This window comes from Caretta caretta, chromosome 1, assembly GCF_965140235.1.
Source record: "Caretta caretta isolate rCarCar2 chromosome 1, rCarCar1.hap1, whole genome shotgun sequence".
NCBI classification, from domain to species: Eukaryota; Metazoa; Chordata; order Testudines; family Cheloniidae; genus Caretta; species Caretta caretta.
The window spans coordinates 155,811,784-155,833,579 of NC_134206.1; the positions used below are offsets into that span (position 1 = coordinate 155,811,784).

Sequence of the window (21,796 nt, forward strand, 5' to 3'; positions counted from 1 at the left end):
GAGCCCTGATGGTACTCACAATTATTCATCCCATTTGGGGGGTAATTCACTGTTTTCAGCACTAGCTGTAACTTAAGGGTCTTCTTCATGGCCCCTTTCAATACTACAGCTTCGATGTGACTATGACACTTCCCAGGAGCACCCAGGCTTATGAAGCATCTCATTGCCACCTGCCTTAGCATGAGGAAGCCTTGTCTATGCCTGTAGTGTATGAGCTCCCTGACTCCACCAGTCACAGGCACCACAAGCATTCCCCTCCTAGCCTACACAGGCTCTGCTGTCCCTCTGCAGCTTAGTAAAAGGCATGCTCCAACCCTTGAACATCCCTCGGGAGTGTCCAGTCCCTGGTCCATTGGACACTTACAATTTCTCAGATTCACTGCTCCCAAAGGAACAGTACCCCCCAGCTTACTAGTTATACCTTAGATCACAGCTGCCCTTAAACAGAACTTAGATATTTTATAGTGAAAATAAGTAAAACCCTAACAAAGAGAACAGAATCAAGAAGTAGCAAGGATTGCTTAAATTAGCCTCTGTAGCAGATGACTGAGGGTAGCTAATGGAATGACGATTTCTTAAAAAGGCTCCAGAGGTGACCCTGGCAATTAGAGGCCAGTAAGCCTATCTTCAGTATCAGGCAAATTGGTTGAAACTATACTAAAAAATAGAATTATCACACAGATAGATGAACAAAACTTTTGTTATGGGAAATCATGCCTCACCAATCTACTAGAATTCTTCAAGTGTGTCCGACAAGGGTGATCCAGTTAATCTGGTATATTTTGACTTTCAGAAGGCCTTTGACAAGGTCCCACACCAAAGGCTCTTAAGCAAAATAAGCAGTCATGGGATAAGAGGGAACGTCTTCTCACGTTTCAGTAACTGGTTAAAAGACAAGAAACAAAAGGTAAGAACAAAAGTTTAGCTTTCACAAGGGAAAGAGGTAAACAACAGGGTCCCCCAAGGACCTGTACTGGAACCTATACTGTACAACATATTCATAAGTCATCTGGAAAAGGGGATGAACAGTGAGATGGCAAAGTTTGCTAAAGATATTAAATTACTCATGATAGGTAAGTCCAAAGCTGACTGCAAAGAGTTATAAAGGGATCTCACAAAACTGAATGACTGGACAACAAAATAGCATATAAAATTTGATGTTGATAAATGCAAAATAATGCACATTGGAAAACATGATCCCAACAACACATACAAAACTATGGGGCCTAAATTTAGCTCTTAGCACTTGTGATAGGGTGTACTTACCGCACACTAGTCCTGCAGGGGTTAACCACACCCCATAGGCCAAAGAGGCCACGCCCCTTGAACTTGCTGGGAATGCTCCAACTGGAGGCAGATTATAAAAGAGGGTAGCCCAGCTCATTCTGGGCTGACTGTGGAGGAGAGCAGATGTGAGTTGCAGGCGCCTGCCCAGAAGCTGACAGAGCACCAGGCCACAGAGAGCTGCCATGCCAAGACCCCGGTGAGTACCCAGATGTCCAGTGAGGACCACAGGGGGAAGGAGTCCCTGGAAACCTCACCTGCCAAGTGCCCCAAGGAGATGGAGGACCTGCAGAATGCAGAGACAGGATAGGAAGTAGCCACAGGGAACCAGACATTGATCCAGTTGTGGTACCGGGAACAGAGTCAGTGTGTTTCAGTGGGATCCCTGCGGACCCAGTGGTGAGACCACTTGCCACTGATAGGGCCTTGGGCTGGGACCCAGTGGAATAAGGAGGGCCCCACCAGTGGGTGGCGGCCTGATCCCCTCTGGACACAAGGCCCAAGCTTATTGCTGACTCTCGCAGGAAGCTGTGGGACCCTAGACAGCGAGGGCTGCCTGCCCCACCCTATTGGCTGTGGCCACCAGGCTGCATGGTCCAGACACCAAAGGGCCACCCTATTGGCTCTGGACACTAGACAATGCTGCCCTGAATCAGAGGGTAGCCACCCTGATGTCATCTTGACACCCCGTGACGGGGTGTACTTACCCTGTGACAGCACTCCTGAAGAGATTGTGAAGTCATTGTGGATAGTTCTCAGAAAATATTTCAATGTCCAGGGGCAGTCAAAAAAAGGAAACAGAATTTTAGGAACCATTAGGAAAGGGATAGATAGGACAGGAGATATCTTGATGCCACTATATTAAGTTCATGGTATGACTACACCTTGAATACTGAGTGCAGGTCTGGTCAGCCCCATCTCAAAACAGATATATTTGAATGAGAAAAGGTACAGAGAAGAGCAACAAAAGTGATTGGGGGTATGAAATAGCTTCCATCTGAAGAGAGATTACAAAGACTGGGACTCTTCAGCTTGGAAAAGAGGTGACTAAGGGGGGATATGAGAGAGGTCTATAAAATCATGACTAGTGTGGAGAAAGTGAACAGGGAAGTGTTATGTACCCCTTCACATAGTCCAAGAAAATGGGGGCACACAATGAAATTAACAGGCAGCTGGTTTAAAACTAAAACAAGCAAGTACTTCTTCACATAATGTGTAGTCAACCTGTGGAACTTGTTGCAAAGGGGTGTTGTGAAGGCCAAAAGTGTAGCTGGGTTCAAAAAAAGAATTAGATAAGTTCCTGGAGTATAGGTCCATCAAGGGTTATTAGCCAAGATAGTAAGGGATGCAACCCCATGACATAGGGGTCGATAAGCCTGTGACTGCCAGAAGCTGGGACTGGATGACAGGGGATGGAGCACTTGATAATTGCCCTGTTCTGTTCATTCTCTCGGAAGCATCTGGTACCAGTTACTGTCGGAAGACAGGATACTGGGCTAGACAGACTATTGGCCTGATCCAGTGTGGCCATTCTTATGTTCTTAAGTAATAGTATTGGAAACAAATGGTTACATGTAAAATAAAATCATAGCACACATACTAGACCCTAGACTTAACTAACAAGATACTTTCTTATCTAATGAAGTTTAGCTCACCCAAAGCTTTTGCAGCATTTTCCAGACAGGTTGTCTGTGATCCTTGTTTCATAAGGCAGAACAAGCTAACAGTTCATCTCCTTGGTGAAAGATCCAGGGTGTACTTCAGGGCCCCCAGTAATACCCCCAAAATCTATGTCTTTACTTGTAAACAGGATCCTCTCCCTCCCCGCTGTTTTTTTTCCTGCAACACTCCTCTCTTGTAATTTTTGCAATCTCTCAATTAGCATCAGGCTCAGTAATGCAAACAGGCCTCCACTGTGATACATACAATATACACATGATCAGATAGAAGGAGAGAAATGTCTGATACCCTCTGCCTGGACGAAACCTCTCCAAAGCATGTCACCGCCTAGTGACCTGCCTTTAACTTCAAGGCTTTAAGAACAATTTCAGTATAGATACATAACTCCTTAAATATTACCTGTACATACACTTCATAATGATTATGATGACCAGTGGGCTACTGGTTCTTGTAGAGATCTTACTTTGCCACCCTTTGGTGAATTATCATGCGTATACCCGACCCAGGGGATCCCCATAAATCTCCATACATCCTCTCTGTCAGTTTGCATCAAGAGGCATAGATCATTGTGGCCAGGTCTGCCCCAGAGAGTGTGTGTGTGTGTGGGGGGGGGGGTTACATTTTCCTGGTCAGCCTTAAACGGACTGTGACACAAGAACCATTACCATTGTCTGGGATTGCAGACTGAGTATGATATCCTGGACTGCTGACTATTTTGCCTGAGATGGACATAAATTAAAAAAAAAAAAATTACAGCAGACACAGCTTCTGCCCTTTCCTTCCTGTGCTTCCACCTTACCCCCTTTCTCAGCTACTTCACTTCCATTTATATCCTCAGCTGATAGACACTAGGAAAGCAACCTGAGCATTGACAAGAAATACATGAGCATGTAGAATTATCTCCATGTTTGTGAAACATCTTGGGCAGCAATATCGCTCGCTCTCTTGATCACCATTTTCAGTCCGATCCTGCAGTCACATCTACAGAAAGTGTGCGCGATCATTTCGGCTGAGCCACTGATCCCAAAACTACCAGTCTGTCAAAGTTCTTCCCTGCGGCACCCCAGCCCATCCCTAGAAATATCATCATTTAGACTTGCCCAAGAGACGCATTCTGTAAGTCCTGGACTCCAAGAAAACACAAGCACCTGATTTTCCACTCACCCTGGAATAACGCAGGAGTAAGTCCATTGGCATCAACAGAGCAACTCTGGTGTCCAACTGACATTTAAATAAGTAGAGAATCGGACCCCACTGTAAAGAAGTTTGAGATTCTTAAAAGCCACATAGGCGCCCTCCAGCACACAGGTCACATTTAATAAAGTCTCATACCATGGCATGGCCAGCCACATCTATACTATTGGGGTAAAGAGATTTAATTATACATTGATAGAGGAATAGACTCGCCACTGGCCTTCATGGCTGTACATGGCATGGAAAGCTCTCTTCATGCAGAGCCCTCTACCAACCACCAAACCAGCCTTGGGGTGGTCTGTTTCTCCCATGACTCAGCCCTCTGGCTGGATCACTTTAGAGTCAAACCCCTTCCAGAGTAACCAGAAGGCCAACAAACAATAGTCCTGTGGCCTCAAGCCAAGACTCTGACTCAAGTCCTGACTCACTAGTCCTTCCACCCCTGCTCTCCAGGATCTTTGCACCATTTTTTTCCAGTGGCTGGCAGAGGAACCCAGGCCCTCCTTCTCTGGGTTCCAGCCCAGGAATTATGTAGTAAGCAGACCAAATCTGCCTATTCAGGGCTCCCTGCTGCCTCAGCCTGTCCACAGGTCTTTCACACAGCCCCTTTCTGGGTACAAATAAGCTCACTTGCCAATGCTGAAAACTCCCCACAAATATCAATGTATTCAGTTGGTGGTTTTCAAACAGTTTATTATTTACTATTAGCAATAATAATGACTCATTACAGTGTTTTTACCATTATGCACAACAACCAAATAGAAGCAATCAAGACCCCACTTGACACTGAGGTTGAAGCTTCATGCTTTTTCTAGTCTTTATATAACCAGCCCCCACTGAAGAATGAATCATCAGTGCTGCTATAAACTGTGCATTTCCATAAATAGATCATTTACAGTGTTGAAGTTTAGCAGTGTTTTCATGTGGCTTATCCAACAGCTCTGCCAGGGCCTAGAACTGTTGCGTCTCAAATTTTAAGATCCTTGACAACATCAGTAATTTCACTTTTTCATAGGGTTGGAAATCTTTATACCTTTATTTTGCTCAGTCCAACAAATGCCACAGGGAACTAAAAACACATAGGGTGGGATCCACAAAGGGACTTAGGTTTTGCAATGCTGAGCATAGCACTGCCTAACTTTTGGGTGCCTAGACAATCATAGGAATTATACTGCGATCCACAAAGTTGACTTAGGCCCCAAGCTTCCGGTACAATGAACAGGCAGAGATGGGCACTTCAGAATGTGATCCACAAAAGCAAGCATGATAGGCACATAAGGCGGGTACCACAACCTCCTCCTCTGGCTGCATTTTGAATGGGACCCAGTATGGTAGGCATGCTCAGGGGTTACTATACCAGGCCCCTCCCACAACTTAGGAGGTCAAACGCCTATCTTCACCCAGTTCGTGAATTGCTCTGAGGCTTATGTGGGAGACAGGCATCTGGATCCCTAGAGTGGGGCAGCAGTGCACGTGTCCCTAAGGTGTGCTACCCCTTTGGGGGCCCTCTACAGGAATATTTGGGGGGGCCCCCACATACAACACATAATAAAAAGTGAATAGGGCCCTGTCATGGTTCCTTCCCCACTCTAAACTCTAGGGTAAAGATGTGGGGACGTGCATGAAAACCTCCTAAGCTTACTTTTACCAGCTTAGGTTAAAACTTCCCCAAGGTACAAAATTATTTTACCCTTGGATTTCCCCTGCCACCACCAAACTTTATCTGGGTTTACTGGGAAACGTAGTTTGGATATGTCTTTCCCCCAAAAATCCTCCCAACTCTTGCACCCCACTTCCTGGCGAAGGTTTGGTAAAAATCCTCACCAATTTGCATAGGTGACCACAGACGCAAACCCTTGGATCTTAGAACAATGAAAAAGCATTCAGTTTTCTTACAAGAAGACTTTTAATAGAAGTAAAGGAATCACCTCTGTAAAATCAGGATGGTAGATACCTTACAGGGTAATTCGATTCAAAACATAGAGAATCCCTCTAGGCAAAACCTTAAGTTACAAAAAAGACACACAGACAGGAATATTCATTCTATTCAGCACAGCTACTTTCTCAGCCATTTAAAGAAATCATGATCTAACACATACCTAGCTAGATTACTTACTAAGTTCTAAGACTCCATTCCTGTTCTTTCTCCGGCAAAAGCATCATACAGACAGACACAGACCCTTTATTTTTCTCCCTCCTCCCAGCTTTTGAAAGTATCTTGTCTCCTCATTGGTCATTTTGGTCAGGTGCCAGCGAGGTTACCTTTAGCTTCTTAACCCTTTACAGGTGAGAGGATTTTTCCTCTGGCCAGGAGGGATTTTAAAGGGGTTTACCCTTCCCTTTATATTTATGACACCTTGTCATAAATATAGAAAGGGTCTGAACCAAGCTGAAGAGGGTACATTTTGGATGAGATATAAAACCAAGCTTCTAGATGTTTGTGGCCATTAAAAAAACCCATGGCCTTTTTATTTTTACAAGTGTAGGCATATTAGCTCTAGCGTCCTAGGCAATGTCCAATGTGGGTAAATCTGCAAACCTATTCTACATTTCCCCTGCAACTTCACTGCTGTGTGTATTTACACAGTTCCTGCATTTCACCCTATGGGCAGCCATGATTTGTAGTGGGTGAATTGATTCCTGTGTATGCTAGTTTGTCAAGCACTTTGGTGTACGTTGGGGATGAAAAGCAGGATCTAATTATTATTCACAGCTTTTTTATTTTCTGGATGACTGAGGAAGCGGCAGGCTACTAACTAACAATTTCTTATTTGAATCCTTATATTCTACTTGCCCTGTGTCAGCCCCTTCTGTTATGTGCTTTCTTTCCCTTTCTGCTGTTGCTCGATATACTGAATAAGCACTAAACACTCTTGCAGGCCCCAGTTCAGCAAATCACTTTAACACAGTGTAACTTTAAGCATATCAGTAGTCCAATTGACTTCAAAGCCATCAGGAAGACATTCCAGAGGCTAATAGAAGACATGATGAAGACAAAGAAGTTCCCAGAGAATGACTGTTTCCTAACTAAAAAGAAAGGGAGTACTAGTGGCACCTTAGAGACTAACCAATTTATTTGAGCATAAGCTTTCGTGAGCTACAGCTCACTTCATCGGATGCATTCAGTGGAAAATACAGTGGGGAGATTTATATACACACAGAACATGAAAAAATGGGTGTTATCATACACACTGTAAGGAGAGTGATCACTTAAGATGAGCTATTACCAGCAGGAGAGCGGTGGGGCGGGGGGGGGGAGAAAACCTTTTGTAGTGATATTCAAGGTGGGCCATTTCCAGTAGTTAACAGGTAGGTCCGAGGAGCAGTGTGGGGGGGTGCGGAAATAAACATGGGGAAATAGTTTTACTTTGTGTAATGACACATCCATTCCCAGTCTCTATTCAAGCCTAAGTTAATTGTATCCAGTTTGCAAATTAATTCCAATTCAGCTGTCTCTCGTTGGAGTCTGTTTTTGAAGTCTTTTTGTTTTAATATTGCGACCTTTAGGTCTGAGATTGAGTGACCAGAGAGATTGAAGTGTTCTCCGACTGGTTTATGAATGTTATAATTCTTGACATCTGATTTGTGTCCATTTATTCTTTTACGTAGAGACTGTCCAGTTTGACCAATGTACATGGCATAGGGGCATTGCTGGCACATGATGGCATATATCACATTGGTAGATATGCAGGTGAATGAGCCTTTGATAGTGTGACTGATGTGATTAGGCCCTATGATGGTGTCCCCTGAATAGATATGTGGACACAGTTGGCAACGGGCTTTGTTGCAAGGATAGGTTCCTGGGTTAGTGGTTCTGTTGTGTGGTGTGTGGTTGCTGGTGAGTATTTGCTTCAGGTTGGGGGGCTGTCTGTAGGCAAGGACTGGCCTGCCTCCCAAGATTTGTGAGAATGATGGATTGTCCTTCAGGATAGGTTGTAGATCCTTGATGATGCGTTGGAGAGGCGTTCTGTTATTAACTTTGTTGGGCCTGTCCTGTAGTAGGTGACTTCTGGGTACTCTTCTGGCTCTGTCAATTTGTTTCTTCACTTCAGAAGGTGGGTACTGTAGTTGTAAGAATGCTTGATAGAGATCTTGTAGGTGTTTGTCTCTGTCAGAGGGGTTGGAACAAATGCGGTTGTATCGTAGAGCTTGGCTGTAGACAATGGACCGTGTGGTGTGGTCTGGGTGAAAGCTGGAGGCATGTAGGTAGTAATAGCGGTCAGTAGGTTTCCGGTATAGGGTGGTGTTTATGTGACCATCACTTATTAGCACCGTAGTGTCCAGGAAGTGGATCTCTTGTGTGGACTGGTCCAGGCTGAGGTTGATGTTGGGATGGAAATTGCTCATCTTAAGTGATCACTCTCCTTACAGTGTGTATGATAACACCCATCTTTTAATGTTCTGTGTATATATAAATCTCCTCACTGTATTTTCCACTTAATGCATCCGATGAAGTGAGCTGTAGCTCACGAAAGCTTATGCTCAAATAAATTGGTTAGTCTCTAAGGTGCCACTAGTACTCCTTTGCTTTTTGCGAATACAGACTAACACAGCTGCTACTCTGAAACCTGTCATTATGCAAGGCACTGCATTTAGCCGTATGGAGTGGAAATCTATCAACTTCATGAAAAAACTCATACAGATACAGACAGACATCATCTTCCTTTCCAAATGCAAACAGATGGACATCGTACCGAAAGGACTGAAGGTAAAAAATCCATTACAATCTACATACCATACAGACTATGCTGACACCTTGTGCCACACGCTCTCAAAGAAACTGCGGAACCACCTGATCAACATCCTCTACAGCAAACAGGGAAAGATTAAGAATGAGCTCTCAAAACTGGATACTCTCATAAAAAACTAACCTTCCACACAAACTTCCTCATGGCTGGACTTTACAAAAACTAGACAAGCCATTTACAACACACACTTTGCTTCTCTACAAAAGAAAAAGGACACTAAACTATCTAAACTACTACATGCCACAAGAGGCCACAGCAATGGTTCCCTTAACCCACCCAGCAATATTGTCAATCTATTCAACTATACTCTTAGCCCAGCAGAAGAATCTGTCCTATCTCAGGGCCTCTCCTTCTGCCTCTCCACCCCCACGAACATGATACAGTTCTGTGGTGACCTAGAATCCTATTTTCGACGTCTCCGACTCAAGGAATATTTCCAACACACCTCTGAACAACATACTAATCCACAGAGACCTTCCTACCAACACTACAAAAAGAAGGATTCTAGATGGACTCCTCCTGAAGGTCGAAACAACAGACTGGACTTCTACATAGAGTGCTTCCGCCGATGTGCACGGACTGAAATTGTGGAAAAACAGCATCACTCATAACCTCAGCCGTACAAAACACAATGCCATCCACAGCCTCAGAAACAACTCTGACATCATAATCAAAAAGGCTGACAAAGGAGGTGTGACTTTGTCCTCACATTTGGGGACAATGTATACCTTCAAATCAGCAGCACTGCTATGGGTACCCGCATGGCCCCACAGTATGCCAACATTTTTATGGCTGACTTAGAACAATGCTTCCTCAGCTCTCGTCCCCTAATCCCCCTACTCTACATTGATGACATCTTCATCATCTGGACCCTTGGAAAAGACGCCCTTGAGGAATTCTACCATGATTTCAACAATTTCCATCCCAACATCAATCTCAGCCTAGACCAATCCACACAAGAGATTCACTTCCGGGACACTACGGTGCTAATAAGCGATGGTCACATAAACACCACCCTATACCGGAAACCTACTGACCGCTATTACTATCTACATGCCTCCAGCTTTCACCCAGACCACACCACACGGTCCATCGTCTACAGCCAAGCTCTGCGATACAACCACATTTGCTCCAACCCCTCCGACAGAGACAAACACCTACAAGATCTCTATCAAGCATTCTTACAACTACAATACCCACCTTCTGAAGTGAAGAAACAAATTGACAGAGCCAGAAGAGTACCCAGAAGTCACCTACTACAGGACAGGCCCAACAAAGATAATAACAGAATGCCACTAGCCATCACCTTCAGCCCCCAACTAAAACCTCTCCAACGCATCATCAAGGATCTACAACCTATCCTGAAGGACGACCCATCACTCTCACAAATCTTGGGAGGCAGGCCAGTCCTTGCCTACAGACAGCCCCCCAACCTGAAGCAAATACTCACCAGCAACCACACACCACACAACAGAACCACTAACCCAGGAACCTATCCTTGCAACAAAGCCCGTTGCCAACTGTGTCCACATATCTATTCAGGGGACACCATCATAGGGCCTAATCACATCAGCCACACTATCAGAGGCTCGTTCACCTGCACATCTACCAATGTGATATATGCCGATGTAAGCAGTGTCAGGATGAGCTCCACCCTGACATCTGGTGGTGAGGTGTGGCAAGCTGTGGAAAAGAACTTCAGGGGCCGATCTCATTTGCATAGGCACACCCACCCCGCCTAGAATGAGGCCATAGCTGCCCAAATGGTCACTTTGGCTGCTGTAGGATCCCCAGTGTCTCTGTTATTGGGGCAGGAAGAATAAATTGTTATTACTCTGATTATGGGAATCAAGGACAGGGAACTGTACTTGGCCTTTTGTTATTATGAAGGGACTCACCATCAACTAAGTAGCACTCGCTAGGCAAGGGTCATGGGTTCCAAAACTCTGTGAATTGAGAGAGGCTAGGAACAAGTATTAATACTTGGTGGCATGGGCCCCTTGGTGAGGGCCTTACATGCTAATTGCACTTCCTTCTCTCTCCCCTGTGGAATATCAGAGCTAATTTTGATTCCATTAGGAGTCTAGTTACAGGCTGCTGAGCTCACTTTGGGCTAATAGTGCACCAGCACTGAGGCTCCCCTACTACAAGCTGAATTCACCTAAGAGCTGAAATCACTGAGTGTTGTGTTAAGTAGTGGGGGAGCCTGAAGATATATTGTGGAGCAGTTTGCGGGACGGCTGGAGTGCCTTGTGGACAGGCTGGTGGAGCAGTTCGTAGGACGGCGGGAGCTGCTTGTGGGCCGCGGAGCGGAGCTGAGCGAAGGAGTTCGTGGGGCGGCTGGCAGAGTGAAGCGAAGGCCTATGGAGCTGTGGGGGGTCAGCTTCAGATCATGTAAGGTGCCTCTTACCCCGTCCCATCTCCACCCAGGTTGGGAGGTAAAGCTCCGCAGATAAACTTTCGAACTCTGGGGCTGCCCTGACCAGGGACAGAGACTTTGGGGTCATTGGACTTTTGGGACTTTGGGTGATTTGGGGTTGCTGGACTCAAGAACCAAAGGGAAAGGGGCATGCCCCAATTTGCTTGGGGTGGGTTTTTTTTGCTCATGGATTGTGTTATGAATCCTGTTGGTGGTGTTTCCCCAACATAATGCCACATTGTTTCTCTCTGTTATTAAAAGGCTTTTTGCTACACTCAGACTATGTGCTTGCTAGAGGGGAAGTATTGCCTCTTGGAGGCGCCCAGCGGGAGTGGTATATATTTGTCCCAGGTCACTGGGTGGGGGCTCGAGCCGGTTTGCATTGTGTTATTGGAATGGATCCCCTAGATACTGAACCCGGCCCTTATTGCTGCCAACTCTGATGGGCAGAAGGGTTACACCATCATGTGCCAGCAATGCCCCTATGCCATGTACATTGGTCAAACTGGACAATCTCTACATAAATGGACACAAATCAGATGTCAAGAATTATAACATTCATAAACCAGTCGGAGAACACTTCAGTCTCTCTGGTCACTCAATCTCAGACCTAAAGGTCGCAATATTAAAACAAAAAGACTTCAAAAACAGACTCCAGCGAGAGACTGCTGAATTGGAATTAATTTGCAAACTGGATACAATTAACTTAGGCTTGAATAGAGACTGGGAATGGATGTGTCATTACACAAAGTAAAATTATTTCCCCATGTTTATTTCCGCCCCCTCCCCCCCTCCACTGCTCCTCGGACCTTCCTGTTAACTGCTAGAAATGGCCCACCTTGATTATCACTACAAAAGATTTTCTCTCCCCCCCCCCCCCCGCCCCACCGCTCTCCTGCTGGTAATAGCTCATCTTAAGTGATCGCTCTCCTTACAGTGTGTATGATAACACCCATTTTTTCATGTTCTGTGTGTATATAAATCTCCCCACTGTATTTTCCACTGAATGCATCCGATGAAGTGAGCTGTAGCTCACGAAAGCTTATGCTCAAATAAATTGGTTAGTCTCTAAGGTGCCACTAGTGCTCCTTTTCTTTTTAGTTAGGAAACAGTCATTCTTTGGGAACTTCTTTGTCTTCATCATGTCTTCTATTAGCCTCTGGAATGTCTTCCTGATGGCTTTGAAGTCAATTGGACTACTGATGTGCTTAAAGTTACACTGTGTTAAAGCGATTTGCTGAACTGGGGCCTGCAAGAGTGTTTAGTGCTTATTCAGTATATCGAGCAACAGCAGAAAGGGAAAGAAAGCACATAGCAGAAGGGGCTGACACAGGGCAAGTAGAATATAAGGATTCAAATAAGAAATTGTTAGTTAGCAGCCTGCCGCTCCCTCAGTCATCCAGAAAATAAAAAAGCTGTGAATAATAATTAGATCCTGCTTTTCATCCCCAATGTATACCAAAGTGCTTGACAAACTAGCATACACAGGAATCAATTCACCCACTACAAATCATGGCTGCCCATAGGGTGAAATGCAGGAACTGTGTAAATACACACAGCAGTGAAGTTGCAGGGGAAATGTAGAATAGGTTTGCAGATTTACCCACATTGGACATTGCCTAGGACGCTAGAGCTAATATGCCTACACTTGTAAAAATAAAAAGGCCATGGGTTTTTTTAATGGCCACAAACATCTAGAAGCTTGGTTTTATATCTCATCCAAAATGTGCCCTCTTCAGCTTGGTTCAGACCCTTTTTATATTTATGACAAGGTGTCATAAATATAAAGGGAAGGGTAAACCCCTTTAAAATCCCTCCTGGCCAGAGGAAAAATCCTCTCACCTGTAAAGGGTTAAGAAGCTAAAGGTAACCTCGCTGGCACCTGACCAAAATGACCAATGAGGAGACAAGATACTTTCAAAAGCTGGGAGGAGGGAGAAAAACAAAGGGTCTGTGTCTGTCTGTATGATGCTTTTGCCGGAGAAAGAACAGGAATGGAGTCTTAGAACTTAGTAAGTAATCTAGCTAGGTATGTGTTAGATCATGATTTCTTTAAATGGCTGAGAAAGTAGCTGTGCTGAATAGAATGAATATTCCTGTCTGTGTGTCTTTTTTGTGACTTAAGGTTTTGCCTAGAGGGATTCTCTGTTTTGAATCGAATTACCCTGTAAGGTATCTACCATCCTGATTTTACAGAGGTGATTCCTTTACTTCTATTAAAAGTCTTCTTGTAAGAAAACTGAATGCTTTTTCATTGTTCTAAGATCCAAGGGTTTGCGTCTGTGGTCACCTATGCAAATTGGTGAGGATTTTTACCAAACCTTCGCCAGGAAGTGGGGTGCAAGGGTTGGGAGGATTTTTGGGGGAAAGACATGTCCAAACTACTTTTCCCAGTAAACCCAGATAAAGTTTGGTGGTGGCAGGGGAAATCCAAGGGTAAAATAACTTTGTACCTTGGGGAAGTTTTAACCTAAGCTGGTAAAAGTAAGCTTAGGAGGTTTTCATGCACGTCCCCACATCTGTACCATAGAGTTCAGAGTGGGGGAGTAACCTTGACAATAGGTCATGAAGGCAAACTTAAATAAGGACCATTAAGGTAAAAACTATTATCTGGGTTTGGAAATCTCATTGTTCTCTGCATTAATTTATCAAAAGGATTCTTGAGCTTTTCAATGAGAGATGGTGCCCACTCTTCACTACTCCCTTCTTTTGCAGTCGAAGACATGCATGAGAAAGAAGGGTTAGCAGTGCAATTTCATACCTAATAAAGCTTCCAATCATCAACAATGTCCACTGATTAATTAAAAGTTCCATCGAGCCAATTTGTGGACTTAAACCTTTTTTAGTTCTGCAGTTTGTTAGCTGCAGTTAGGATATAGCACAAGGTACATTAGGTATTCTTCATTAAAGCAATCAGTTAACTTCTTGTGGAGGTGGTAAAATGAATTCTGTCAGGGTTTTATTCTGCGGAGCACGGGTGTGGGGTGTATATAAGCTCATATATAAGCACAAAGTAAAAGTGCTGAGCGGGGCAAAAAATTCAAGACAAACCTGATCCCGCATTAATAAGGACATTACTCAGCCAGTGTCATGTTACTCCTTGATGCAGATTGTATTTAATCCAGGTCGTCTGAGACTTGCTCATACTCCACCTTCGCTACACTGTGGACTTTTAAGTAAAAAACATCGGAAACTTACTGTGTTGCTGGTCAGTGCAAAGGACTGAGTCCACCTACACTCCCCTCCCCAAGGGACTGCACACACGCTTAAAGTTAGGCACATTGTTTCATGCACCACTTGCTGGGTAATAACATGAGAGAACTATGTTCTTATTTAAACTATGTTCTTTATTAAAATAACTATTTTATAGAGCTGCTCCAACTGCCCCTAGCATGCCAGCTAGGTGTACACAGACTAATTTCCGCTGCCTTCAGCAAACACTTCCTTCTGCAACCTGCGCTTCTCCCTCCAAGATCCAAGCAGGTCACTATGCTTTGGTACCTCTCTCAGTCAAAGCCCTAGCATCAAACTTTACTTCTCCTCCGTTACCAATTGTACTGAAGAACAATAACCTGGCATGCCCTGCTGATCACCATGTAATGCAAAGATGGCAGGGTCAGGAGTACCCACAGGGATAGTCACACTTCTGTTTCATTCAGCTGCTTCACAGTTACAGTAACTCCTCACTTAATGTCGTCCCAGTTAATGTTGTTTCGTTGATGATCAATTAGGGAACATGCTTGTTTGAAGTTGCGCAATGCTCCCTTATAACATTGCTTGTCAGCCACCTGCTTTGTCCACTGCTTGCAGGAAGAGCGGGCGTTGGAGCTAGCTGGTGGGGGCTTGGAACCAGCATGGGCCAGCAGCCCCCCATCAGCACTCCACTCCCCTCAGGTCCCTGTGTGGCATCTGCCCAGCAAGCTATCGATTGCCAGGCAGTTCAGCTGTTCCTCCCCCATTGCCGTGTGCTGCTCCTGCCCTCTGCCTTGGAGCTGCTCCCGGGAGCCTCCTGCTTGCTCTGCGGGGGTGGCGGGGGAGAGGGGTTCTAATGTCAGTCGTGTCCCACCCCCACTCCTGCCCCCTGCTCCTTTACCCCATCTCCACAGAGCGGCGGGGGACACAACAGGACTCAGGACTGAGGGAGCTAGCTGGCAACAGCTGCTGTCTCAAATTGCTGATCTATTTAAAAAAGGCAATGTATTTAGAGTGTGGTCAGCGTACTTAAAGGGGCAATGTGTATCTCTCTCTCTCTCTCTCTGACATATGGTGTGTGTCCCTGTCTCTCTCTGCCATGTTGTCTCCCCTCCCTCCATTTGTGCTGCCTTGTAGAGTGTGAGGCTACATAAACAACAATGCGTTAACCCTTAAGGGCTCAGCCAAGTGTTAGTTCATCATTTAGCAGTAAGGCATTCCCTGGGAAATATCCCACCCTCTGATTCCACCACCTCAACCAAGCTTCACAATCACCATTGTGTGCAGTATTTAATTGTTTGTTTAAAACTTATACTGTGTATATGTGTGTGTGTATAAAATATAGTCTTTTGTCTGGTGAAAAAAATTTTCCTGGAACCTAACCCCACCCGCCGCATTTACATTAAGACTTATGGGGAAGTTGGATTCGCTTAAAATCATTTCGCCTAAAGTAGCATTTTTCAGGAACAGAACTACAACGTTAAGCGAGGAGTTACTGTATGTGAAATAAGAACTTGCAAGATTGGAAGAGCAAGCATTTCCAATGCTTCGTATAAAATAAAAACAGGAGGCTCCTATTCCCTTAAAACCCTTTTCATTAAATCTAATCTTCACTGAATAAAAGGCCCTACCTCCTCCCTAAATATAGGAACCTGTAAAAGATTTCTGTCCTCCTCCTGGAGTAGCCATTAATATCCCACAATGCCCAGGTGCAGACAGGTATTTGGAAACAATGGTAAAACCATGTGCCAACTGAATGCCTGTTATTGATTCTCCTCTGCTACAACAGCAGCTCTTGGAAAAACAATGCAGTTTGACTGGAGTGTATATTCTGAGTGCGTAAACACAGAGGACACTTTTCAGACTAGTGTTAAACATGCTTTGACTGTATATTCTTAAAACACATCAACATAACACTATGCACACATCCAAAATAATGCCTAGTGTACAAAAACATTTTTTCTACTGAAAAGAAAGATTTGATTAGTATGAAGTACAGTTGAGTCCGTGCATTAAGGGGCTACAGAAGTTGATTCTTTGCAGCCAAATTATTACTAGTGATGCTGCAAGTTAATCCACAATCCAAGTGGGAAACTATACTACCCCATGCTAGTAGATAATGTCTTTTGCAGTCTTGACTATTTTGACGTGGGACTATATTCTATAGGAGCTACACACTGTAGGTTCCTGGAGACTTGTGCCATGAGGAAAGTATTTCAGTCTTTGGATGTTAGTGTTGTTTTCCAAAGATCTGTTGATCTTTTGTGTTTCTCTTTGTGGCTCTGGTGTGGTGGATGGGAGAACCTCTGTAGGCAATGAAGACGCGTCAGTGAATTAACAGAGGATATCATTAAAAAAATGACCCAAGGAAGAAATTAAAAGAATTATTTTTATTTTATGCTTGCTAATGATAAAAATATCACTCAGAGAATCAAGATAATCACTATCGTTAAAGATCCTGAACAGTTGTAAAGTCCTGCTTTTCTGGCCGTCATTCAACCACAAAAAGACACGGTAACTCTTTTATAAACCACATCAGAAGCTTTTGGCAGATCAGAGTTTATCTCCTGGAAACTTAAAGTAAGACTTTATGTAGCTAAGAGTGTGCTGGCAACCGTGAGTGATAGGCTCTTTAAATGTCTTACTATGAAGACTTTTTCTTTATCAAGGTGCTGTGTACTCTAATGCCAGAATGAACCTTTTACAGCTGAGAAGTGAATCATCTGGAAAGCAAACATCTCCATTCTTCCCCTTGGCTAGTAGCACTAGTCAATAGTAGAACTGAGCTTAGTTGCATTCTGCTCTATAGAAGCTAGCTAAAATACTGAATCTTTACTTTTTCTGCAAAAAGGCCACTCCATCCAGCATGTAGTCAGAACCTACAGAACATCATGGAAGCTGCCTTTCTCTTTAAGGATCAGATTGTGCCATCTTTGCTCACATGAGTGATACCTTACTCTAATAATCCCATTGAATTCAAAGGGGCTACTTGCAGAGTAAACTACTATTCAGCCTAAGTAGGGGAGGCACAGTCTGTCCTCAGTGTGCCAGCCTCAGGGACCAAACTTAAGATGCCTTTGAGGATATTATATATCTGTATTTGTATAAAGGGAGCAACATATGGACATGGTTCTACCCGGATGCAGATGCTCCCCTTTGTAAAAATTTGTGGCCTATTTTTCTCTTTTCTTTTTGTCCTTGAGGAGTCCCCCGTGTCTCCTTGAATTTTAAAAAATGATTACTGGTAGGTTTATTAATAAATTCCCTTAAAATTTGTTGAATGCATTATTGCCAGGACCTGTTGGTTTGTACATATTCAATTTTGCCTCAGCTATCCCTTTACCTGCTTTTAGTTACTGACTATTACCGAGGTTTTCACTATTTCCGAGGGGCATAGGAAGCAACAAATGTTTACTTGGACTATCATGAACACAGTATTTTTATTAGTTTGTGAGAAATAAGTATAACCCACTGATGGGAGTGTGCTACATGTCCCCCCGCTGTGCCAATCCACAGAAGAGATGAGTTGTTATAGCTCCCAGCTGTCGCTGTCACATAAACACATGTTCCTTTGTCGCTCTTTACGTTCTGTGCTTGTGTCATACAGCTTGTCAGTTCTTCAGAGCAACGGCTGTGTCTTCTTTAAATCTCTGTAATGACTATCACTTTCCAGCATATTTGAGGACTCAGTGTGCCATATTCTTGTTCATCCCCCCGTTTTCAAAAAGTTTCAATTATACACCATTGAGCTTGTTGCCGGCACAGAGTGTCCAAGGCAAGCAACAGCAGGGGTTCGTTGCCCGGTATGCATCACCCAATAATCACAACAGGGTGGAGAAGCAGACAGTTTATTTGCAGCTGCAAACAGGCCCAGGGAGACACAGCTGTCTCAAATCCTGCAGCCCCGACTGCAGATTACATCATATAATTTGTACCCTTTTTCCCAATTTAGCTACAGAAGCATATACAACCAATTACCTATTGCCCTGTACAATAATACAGCCAAAGCGGCCAATCAGATGTTTCCTCATTAGCATTATGTAAGCCCTGCCTTATTTGGTTGTATCCGTTCCTGTGTTGCAGAAAGCTAGTGCAAAACATTCCTTTCTTATCTATACGCTTACCCTGGCCAGAGCTGTCTGAAGGCTGTCTCTGAGAGCAGGCTGTCCGCTCTAAACTGTTTTTGCAGCTTTCTATCTCTGTTTTTATACTAGCTTCCTCATAGTCTGGCAGGATTACAGAAAGTTCACAGAATGGAGAGACTTTGGTTTGTCTGGGCCTAGCGCGGGGGGGCTTCCTCGGCACTCGTGGCCTTCCACCCTCACGAGTTACCTAGTATGATGCCCAGTGTAACCAACAAGCTGGAGTAGATTAAGAATGTCATTATGATTAAGGAGTCAGAGGAATGGCCCAGTAACTGCAGTAAGCAGTCATACTCTGCCACTCACAAACCAAAAGTTCAGAAATTGTGTTGTTAGGGTTCCACCTTGATGATCCAGAGCATCTTGGCAGCTTCAAGCATCCCATCTCTTGGCCTTCTTTCCTAAAGGCATTTCTCCTGTTTCCCCTTCCCTGGCCCACCTCCAAACCACAAGAGCACAATGATACAGGGAACCCCACTGCTGTGGGAGTCTGTCCCTGAGTTCTAAGCAGGGCTGATGAGGCCATGGCACGGGGATCCTGAGAGCGAGGGGCTGCTGCAACCCCTTTTAATATGACTCCAGCATAGTATCTGTTAGAATGGATCCTTATAACTCCGCACAGCTACAATGTGGTATAAGGAGCTAGAAGATTCCACTTCAGGATCTGGGCCTTGGTTTACATTTATACTGTAAACATAACCCCATAATATGCACTGAGTATTGTAAGTTGCATGAGAAAATGCCAAGATACCAGGAGGAGAAAGTCTGTTATTGTGATATTTTCAGCAAGATTTCCTGATCTTACTGTCCTTACTCAGGACACATTCCCACTGAACCCAATACTAGTCTGAGAAAGGACTACAGGATCAGAGTCTAGTTTTGCAGACCTGAGAGATTTGGATGGTTCAGATAACCATCCAGACTTTTGGATACTTACCTGACCTGCACTTTTACACTGTCACCCATCAAAGATATATAGCTGCCTCAGCACAGCTGCGTTTCAGATAAGGTATCAGTCCTATAAGACTCTTAACAGTGATGTCTGCTCCCAAACCTCTTCAGAGCAATCTTGTTACTTTCCAGGTTGCTTTGCAGCAGAGGAACTACATGCACATAAAATGCCTTGCAGTGGTGTACACACACACTTACCTACACACACACACACAAGTTTTCAACCCCACATTAAAAAAAACTGTACAGATTCAATAGAATCTATTTAACCAAAATCCACGTGCCAAGAATTCATTTGCCATGCCCCAAACCTGAACCTTGGAAGCCTTTTCCAGTGTATACTTCTAATGGGAAAGGAGGAGAAAATCTATTAAAAATAAACTAGTTCATCAAGGGGAAAATTGTCACCCAATTAACAAGTGTATTTTCTGAGTACCTAGCAAAGATATGTAATATAAAGCAGCAGAATCCTTGTAGTACCTTTAATATTTATATATATAAAAGAGGAATTTTTTCTCTTGTCTGAGATTGCAGCAATGGTGGTGTTAAAAAAATATAAAGTACAAGACATAAAAAAATTTGAGCAACTGCTCAGCATTCCATTAAAAGGTGATTTTATTTTTCAGAAGTCACTGATTTCTGAATTTTTATTAACATCTATGGTACCTCTTAATACAGAAACCTGCAGCAGTTAGCTGTGACAGAGACATCAGAAGTTGACCACAGTGAGCTGAGTTTTGAAGTCAAAACAGGAGTATGTCAGGGGTGTATCATGTCTGCAATCCTCTTCAGCATTGCCATCGACTGGGTAATGTGGCATACAACAGAAGACTTGCCAATACAGTCTGGAAATCATCAAAATTCAACACCAAAACCAAACTCAAGATTTATCAGAGCTGCGTACTTTCACTACTACTTTATAGTGCAGAATGCTGTGGAATGACAAAGTATGACATGTCCAAACTGTCTTCATTCCAGATAACCTGCCTCAGAAAAATCCTCTGTATCTTTTGGCCCAGAACAATCTCAAACCAAGACTTATTCGCACAGTGCAGCCCAGAAAATACGAGCACCATATTTGCCAGGAGGCATTGGAGATGGATTGGCCATGTGGTTTGGATGGAAAATGATTCCATCACCAGAGTAGCAATAAGATGGACACCTGAAGGTAAGCAAAAACGAGGCTGCCCGAAAACAACATGATGAAGAGCTGTGGAAGCTGAGCTGAAAAATCTGGGGCACAGCTGGCTTCGTCGCTGCCCTAAATGCCAGAGGTGTAATGTGTACTAACTAAGCTAACTAACTAACAAGCATTTCCCTGCCTCAGTTTCTTCACCACTCCAGAGCATTCTTTGGGCTTGCATCAGAGTGCTCTGTGGGATCCAGGATACTTCCAGCACAGCTGCATAACTGCTCTTCTGAAACATGGACATGGAATCTCTCCTTCCAAAACTCCTTTTGTGTATCTCCATGCATCTTCCAATGTGAGTCCTTTTATAACTTTTTACTTTGGACACCTGTCACTTTATCTTGCTTGGTAACTTTCTACCTCTCTCCACTTCCCCCTGTCCCTTCAGCCAGGAGGAGGAAGTATCTTCTGTCAGCTCAAGCAAACCCATTGGCCACTGGCACTTTACCTTGAATCAATGGTCATTGAGTTCTAAGGACCTGCTCTTGTCCCTAGTCTGGCAGAGACATGACACAGCCCTGCCCGCTTATGGTGAATATACACATCAACAGGTATTCAAAATAAAGCATTTTCATAGTAACAGCTCCTTAATATCAGCCAGAATTCATAAATTGTACATAAGCTCCGCAAATCACCACAATAATTAATTGGGTCCAATACAGAAAATTGAGATTTTTGTTTAAAAAAATTATTCCTTAGGAAGGTGGATGGGAGAGAGGGAAAAGGGTATTGCTAGGAGAGTTCTGTTGGAAGGATATACAGTAAATGGGATTATTTCTAATCAGATTACTCACTAAGGGATCAGAATATGAACTACACACCCCAGAGAGACAAAAGGTCTCTGGAGACACAAACATGAGCTAGAGAAGAGTGTTTACTAAGGTGAAACCAAACTTGCTTCCATAACAACATTGCAGCTGGCATAAAAACATTCAGGCATAGTGATGACTAAATATTCTCAGAAAGGTACATGGAAAAGCCCATAGCTCTGACTGTG

At 43.9% G+C, this 21,796-nt stretch overlaps 1 long non-coding RNA gene across 1 annotated transcript; it reads left to right on the top strand.

Moving 5' to 3' along the window:
- Window positions 1-1,396: 1,396 nt before the first annotated feature.
- LOC142073199 (uncharacterized) lies at window positions 1,397-21,342 on the top strand. Its single transcript, XR_012669927.1, has 3 exons — window positions 1,397-1,483; window positions 20,589-20,778; window positions 20,938-21,342. It is a non-coding gene; the product is annotated as an uncharacterized LOC142073199 (long non-coding RNA).
- Window positions 21,343-21,796: the final 454 nt, after the last annotated feature.